The following is a 7,116-nucleotide window of genomic DNA, read 5'->3' as shown; positions in this document are numbered from 1 at the left end:
CATTGTAAGGCTAAGCAACCATATCATAAGGACTTCAGCAACTGACACAGAACATGCTGGAGAACTACAACCAAAGTTGTGAGTCATTTTCTCCTAATAAGACAATGTAAGGCAATTTTGAGAATAATGTAACATAAATAATGATCCATTGATTTTCACAGAAATCACTATCTATTGCTGGTATATATGTATAGAGGAGTGCTGATTAGAATTAATTCTAGAAAAACAGATTCTTCAATTTCTTGGTGTCAGAGTGTGTTGTAGGCTAGACAATATACTCAAAGGCACACATTGGCTTACATAAGAAATAACGTTTGATTGAAACCTTGTGTGTTTCAGTGTTGTTTTGACTAGACCTTACATATTGACAAGACAAGAAGAAAACTTCACGAACAAAATTTGAGGAGAACCAAACTTGTTCTTAGTATTCATCCAGCAATTTGTACAGGCTGTATTTTCCCATAGTGTCATCATTACCATAGAAAAAAACAACCAAGGATTGCACCATCCCTAAATATAAACTTTGCAAATGTAACAACATTTGGTTCTAGGCTGGACTTTCAGATCAGGCTATTGTACCACCTGCACAAGAGTTCCTCTTCATTCTCCATTTTATTGGATTGAATCTCAAATCAAATCAGTGATGATCTCACTGATCATCAACATTTTGTCCCCAAAGGTCTGCCTGCTTGAGATACAGAGCAAGCCAAACATAAAGGCTTCATTCTGAAAACTTTATGTGTGACCTTCCCCGTTCACCCATGTACGTGAAATCTATTCCACGTGAGAGTTTTGGGATTAACTTCATTGGACATAGGAGTTGAATTTAGAGACATACATAAACAACTCACTAAAACCCAATAGATTAAATATACCAGTGCATTTTTAATTCAAGAAGTCTGACTCCTATCTATAAAAAGACAAACAAACAAAAATACCAATATTCAGATCCACCAAGATAAGACTAATTGCATACTGAAATCAAAGAATGAATGTCCAGATTTTTTCTTACTTGTTCTCTCCGACCTTGAGTATCCCTTTTTGTTTCTTTCTTGGGCATTGTTTATGCACATGATGCTTATAACATTTGTAAATTGATGTTGAATAATTTCTAAGTTAAGAAGACCAGGATGAAGTTTCTACCAGGAAGCTGGCAGTAAAATATTTGTTCCAGAAGGATTTATTATGAGCCTCAGGTCCTGAATGTTAAATACCATTTGAAGACTCTTGATTATCTGACAACAAAGTCCTGGAGTGCCAGTCTCAAGTAACATGAGGCAAAAATTTTGCTGGAAACGTAATGATTATTTCAACAGATCCCAGAAAACACTGGCGATATGGAGAAGTAGGGAAACAATTTCATAGAGGATCTTTTCCATTTTTGTGACAGACTGATAAAATGACATAGAAAATGCATCACTGAAAGAGTAAGATCAATTTGAATTGGGATATGTCTGTAGTAGCAAGGAAATAAAATATTGCTTGTGGTTTCTCTTACACAGTCATGCTGAGTCCACTTTTCTGTCATGTCCCACATCTCCCATAAGCAACCAGAAGTTAAATATTAAATAGCAGACATCTGAGATCCTTTACTCTTCCTTCTAGGTCAGTCAACCACTCGAGAGGACAGGCTGCAGAGACTGTTATCTAATAGCAGATTTTTCCTCACTGTTTAGCATCCAACCTCTAGAAGCTGCACCTAAAATATGACCATAAAAACATCAGCTGGAATTTGCTATAATTTTCTTTACTTTTGCACTAAGATAATGGCATAGAAACACAGTAAACACTTACTTCCTCACCTCTGTTGCACACATGTCATAGATAGAAAATGTTCTAAGCTTATTTTCCCAGTGCAAGTCAATACACGCTTACGAGGTGAGTCAAGATGGCTGGAATCATCTTCTAAAGACCCTGATTTTTTCTGATGTTTTACAATCCGAATATCCCCTTCGGTGTGCCTATGGCACAGTGATACAGAATCAAATCAGAGATGACACAGCTGAATCCAAGAGAGAAGATGTACATACCTAGAAAAATTCACTGGCCGTGACCAGTGCTGAATCAGGCCTTGGAGGCACTTTAGCTTCAATGTGACAGCATTGCACTTGAAGGTACATCTCCCAGTTCTGGCATGCATTGCCTTTTCTATATTATTTCTGGTGTGCAATCAACTTAGTCAGTACTAGGCCACCTGTTACACTGGAGAATGCCATACAGTGCACTATTACCCTGATAAATAATGTGTAATCCTTCTGCATCAAAATCACTGTCGTTGTTTTGAAGATAAAGCTCTCTTTAGACGCTGAGATGATGTCAGGGATCAGAAGCAATCTATACCATGACTTTCTCATCTTTCTGTCACTTCATTACTATTGGCTATCCTGCATTAGAAGGCTTAAAAAAAAATGCATGTAGTCAGATAACCTCATATTTTATCCTATTCTAGACTAATCAAAGTGCATTCATGCTACTATTAACCTCATCAAATTACAAGGTAAGTCATTTTCCTTCTACTCCTGCCATTACAAAAGCCAGCCTTTCTGCATTTGCAAAAAAGCTCTATGACATACTGACACTTCATATATGCAGCAGAAAGACAGCCAGACCATGACTTCTAGGCTGTCCTTCACATTAAGAGGGTGAATGAACAGGTCTGTCTTTGCTTAGCCAATGCAGCAATTTTATTTCTTTGGTAACAGTTATACCTCTATGTCTCCAGTTCCTTCGGATGACAGTCCAAGTGCAAATGACATAGGAGAGCAACAATAAACTTCTAATGAGAACATTAGCTCATTCCAAGCAGGAAAGATTTACCCCCCACACACCAGTTTAACACACATTTGTCCTTTATTTTAAAGAAAAAAAAAAAAAAAAGAGCAAGAAGAAAAAAGGTGGAATCACAGCATCAATATTGATTGTTTGCCAATGAAGAAACTAATCTAACAGCTTACCACATATACATATCTGTTTCAAGCATTTACCTTTACAAGGTTTCTGCTAAAGGAGGAAGAATAAGCTGATGTGATTATTAGTTATGATTTTGTTTCTAGTAGTCCTTCTGGTGAGCTCATTGTTTTCCAAGTGTATACAAAACCAAGAAAGAAAGGATTCTCAAATCTGATTCATAAGCCACAGTGATTTATTTTCAGGTGTACAATGTAAAAAATTTTAAATAAGCCCTTTTTTGCAGACTAAACATTGAACACTGAATTTCTTCTCCCTTCAAGATGTGTTAAATTGTGTTCCCAAAAAAAGCAAGGCACTCAGAATGACTGACTGATTTTGAAAACCCATTTCATCGTTACACCAGAGAACTGATATACCAAGGAGTGAAAGTGATCTGACACAAAGGTTGAAAAACAAAACAAATGAGCTAGACAAATGGTAACTACACTTGTTATGCTAATACCAAATTTTAATGAAGACCTAGCATCAGTAGTCATTTTCAAATTTGTTTACCTACACAAATGTTACAGTATGTAGCTCCCTAAATGGATTTACTTTGGTGTAAGCAAAATCTAGGATAAGCTCTAAAACTCCTCATTTTTATACTGAATTACAATATTGAAAACCTAGATTGACAACTTTGACATTGACTAGCTCAACTTAATTACATTTTTCTTTTTCTCTTTTTTTTTTTACATTAGGAATACCTGTGCCATAATAATAATATTGACTAGCAACTCATCACATAGAAAACTGTTCCACTAGCTGGCATTTTCTGTAAAGAAATACATTTGTCAGTCAGTTCTATTACTATTTGCAAATTGCTTTCCATGGAACAAAGTCACAAACATCTGAACCATACTTTTTTAAAAGAAACATTCTTTGTTTTATTGCCTAAAAAGGCTGAAGGAGAAAATAAGCCACAGGCATGGTCATTAGAAAAATAAAATAGCGCAGGACTGCATCTGTGTAAACTGCATTACTAAATTTAAAAGTTTTAATCTTGAATGTTAAGAAAAAATCATAAATAATGGGCACTTTGAGTGTATGCTTTTTTTCTGGAGCAATTATGTATCTATAACCTTAATGCAAGCAATGAATAGAAACAGGTTCTTAATGAACAGCAGGAATTCAAGAGAAGAAAAACAAGCAAAAAAACTGAGAGGCCACCTGAAAACTTCCTACCTTCCAGCAACACTTTTCTCTCTTGGCTAGAATTCAAGTGGTCTGCTAACTAACATTTTCCCCCCTATCAGACTACAGCCTCATAAATGACATTTGCTACTTGTCCTACAAAAAATGAGTTAGATTTATGAGGAAAATATTTCCCATGCAGTTTCACCAGGCTCAGTCTGACTTATGTGGTTCTACATCTTCACTACTTCATAATCACTGAAGTTCAGGCAAGTGCAAAAGTCTTGCAGAAATCTTGATTGTAGGAGTAAGAGATTTCTACTAATGCATATTTTATTGTTACTTTCATTTGGAATCTAATGGTTTTTATTTGGCAAATGCTGGTTCATCCCTTCAACTACTGTAGCTTAAGGCAACACTTGCATGTTTTATAGACAGTGCTAAACATCTGTTTGTATACTCTTCTTTTCACAAGATGATTTCACGCTACATTTCTATTAGAATCAGCTCTTCTGCTGAGGACATTAGTACCTCTTGGGGTCCTATTTGGTAAGGGTTTTTTTTAATCTTTCTCTCCTTTACTTTTGCCTGCAGCTAAACGTAATAAGGGCATCCTAGATGCTAAGTCAAAGGTGCCTCCTCTCCTTTCTCATACTGACAAAGAAAGAAATGCAGAGCTTTAACAATGCATAATACATACTTTGTTGGTAAAATGTGGATCAGAGGCCAACAACATAGCATCCTGGAAAATGTAGTTTTTCAGGCAGTTATGAGTCTCTAGCTCTTAAACCATTAGATACTGAGAGTGTCATACAGATGGCACATTCAGTCCCTGTGGAGTGATGTTGCTGTCAGAAACACTGTACCAGATGTACAACTAAGGAACACCAGCACTCGTGGCTGGAATGAAAATCCTGGGAGGCAGAGAGAGTGGGAATGCACACAAATGGATCAAACTTGATGGTTATTGTGACAGTCCTTCCATAATTATGGTAAACAAATTTAATGAAAATGACTCTCTGCCATCTAAAATCATAAATATAAATTCATTAAATGTATGAAAGTTTACATATTAAGCAAAGAGGGCTTACCAGTTGTCTTTTTTTTAACTGTGCCAATCAATCTACCCTTTGCTAAATTAAACATTGGACTACAGAAGTTTAGTGCTACTATCTTTGGGAAATTTAACATACAGGTGACTTTCTGAAACTTCCAATAATGTATCTATAAATATCACTTCAGTTTACCATAAATAAATCATAATTATGTTTACCCCATTGTAAACAACAGATTAGTTCTCCATCAGTATAATTTATAATGCTTGCTAAAGAGTTTCGTAGCAATATCTGAAAATTCTGTTACTCACCAGTCTAGTAAGTTTTCATACAACTCTCTCACAAAAGATTTTACAGGCTTGATAGATCTATCCATTTCCAGCCACTGCTCATCTGCATCAACTGCTCAAGAGTTTATTTATTCCCAGTAAATCTTTCTTTACTTTTCTTCTTCCTGACTTTAAACACACTGCGAAAGTCCCACTACTACAGTATTAATTCACAGCCTCCTTCACCTGACATTTTCAAATAGATTCTGTTTCAAGACAATACTTCTTTGGCTAGTCTTCTGTGTTTTCTCTCTTTTCTCCTTCTTTTCCTGCCTTCCAATTTACACTTGGTGGAAAAATCTTAACTGAAAAAGGTGTTCATTTGCTACTGAAATTACAGCACTAAGCGATATCTATGGCTTCTCTGACATGTATCTTTAGGGTGCCAATTCTCCTGTAAGGATATTTTTCTGTAATTTGAAGGCTACAGACTAAATCAAATCAAGATATTCTGATCACAAGAGTGTTCACTGGAAAAGGATGACATAGGAAAAATAAATCATACCATCTCAATGAATGACATCAGGAAAGACAAGTACAGAAAATAATATGTTAATATTAGCATTGTATATAATTGTCATGTCCCAATTTCTCAGGACAATGACTCAGGTTCGCTGATTCCCAGGTCAGGATTAAGGTGAAATGACACCAGGGATCCTTTAACTCACAAAACTCAACTTTTATTTGCTCCACAACAAGAATTGGTATGAAACTATGTCAGTAAACTGTGTAATGTGCTAACCGTACGTCACCAAACACATACTACAAACCTTGCCTATTTGGGGATCAGTTCAGGGAAGAAAATAAGGGGAGCCTTCCCATTGAGTCATGAGGTTCTGAGTCGACCCCCTTGCTTTCTAGACTCCCTCTCAGTGAGGAGCGCAGGGGTGGCTGGATCCAGACATGGTCAATGGTTTATGTCTAAAGGGATGAGGTGTAGGGATCACAGAAGAAAAAAAAAAAAGACAGAGACAGAGAGAGAAAAGAGAAAGATTTCACTAGTCCTGGGTCCAGCGTTGGTCCAGCCAGCCTAGAGGTCCAGTTCCAGAGGGCGCATGCATGTGGGGCTTCAATTCATGTCCTTTTATAATCCCCTTGCCCCTCCTTCAGGCAGGCACTCAAACTCACCAGGCTAATTAGGTGTCATGAGTGGTTTGTGCTTCCAGAACCTTCACAAAATGGGTCAGTGGGTTTGGGGAGTAACTTCTCCCTCCCTGCAGGTACGACCGTTCTTTGACCTTTGGCCATACACAGTGAGCTGCCCTGCTCAGCGTATTAGAACAGGGAGCTGCACACCCTCCAGCACGGCACGGCCCAGCACGGCACAGCGCGGCACGGTACAGCACGCCCTCCATGACTTCTCACCCACCTGTGGTCCGCTGCTAGGCAGGGTTCACTGTTATGCAGAGTGCACCATTAAGCAGAACTTGCCCCACCACAGTCTTTGAGACATTAACTTGTTCAGGTCCTCACAGTTATGCTGAGTTTATTTTATTTCAGAAGCATTATTTCAGTATCTCTACACAACTCGATATAGTATGGGAATACACTTAACTGCACTGTGAAAATACTAGACCTAACTATCAGGACTAATTAACACAACATTTTTGTAAGGCAAAAGTGGCCTTTCTCCCACCTGTAAGACCTGG

The sequence above is a fragment of the Aquila chrysaetos genome, chromosome Z (genome assembly GCF_900496995.4).
Source record: "Aquila chrysaetos chrysaetos chromosome Z, bAquChr1.4, whole genome shotgun sequence".
Classification (NCBI taxonomy): Eukaryota; Metazoa; Chordata; class Aves; order Accipitriformes; family Accipitridae; genus Aquila; species Aquila chrysaetos.
This window is presented reverse-complemented; position numbering follows the sequence as displayed.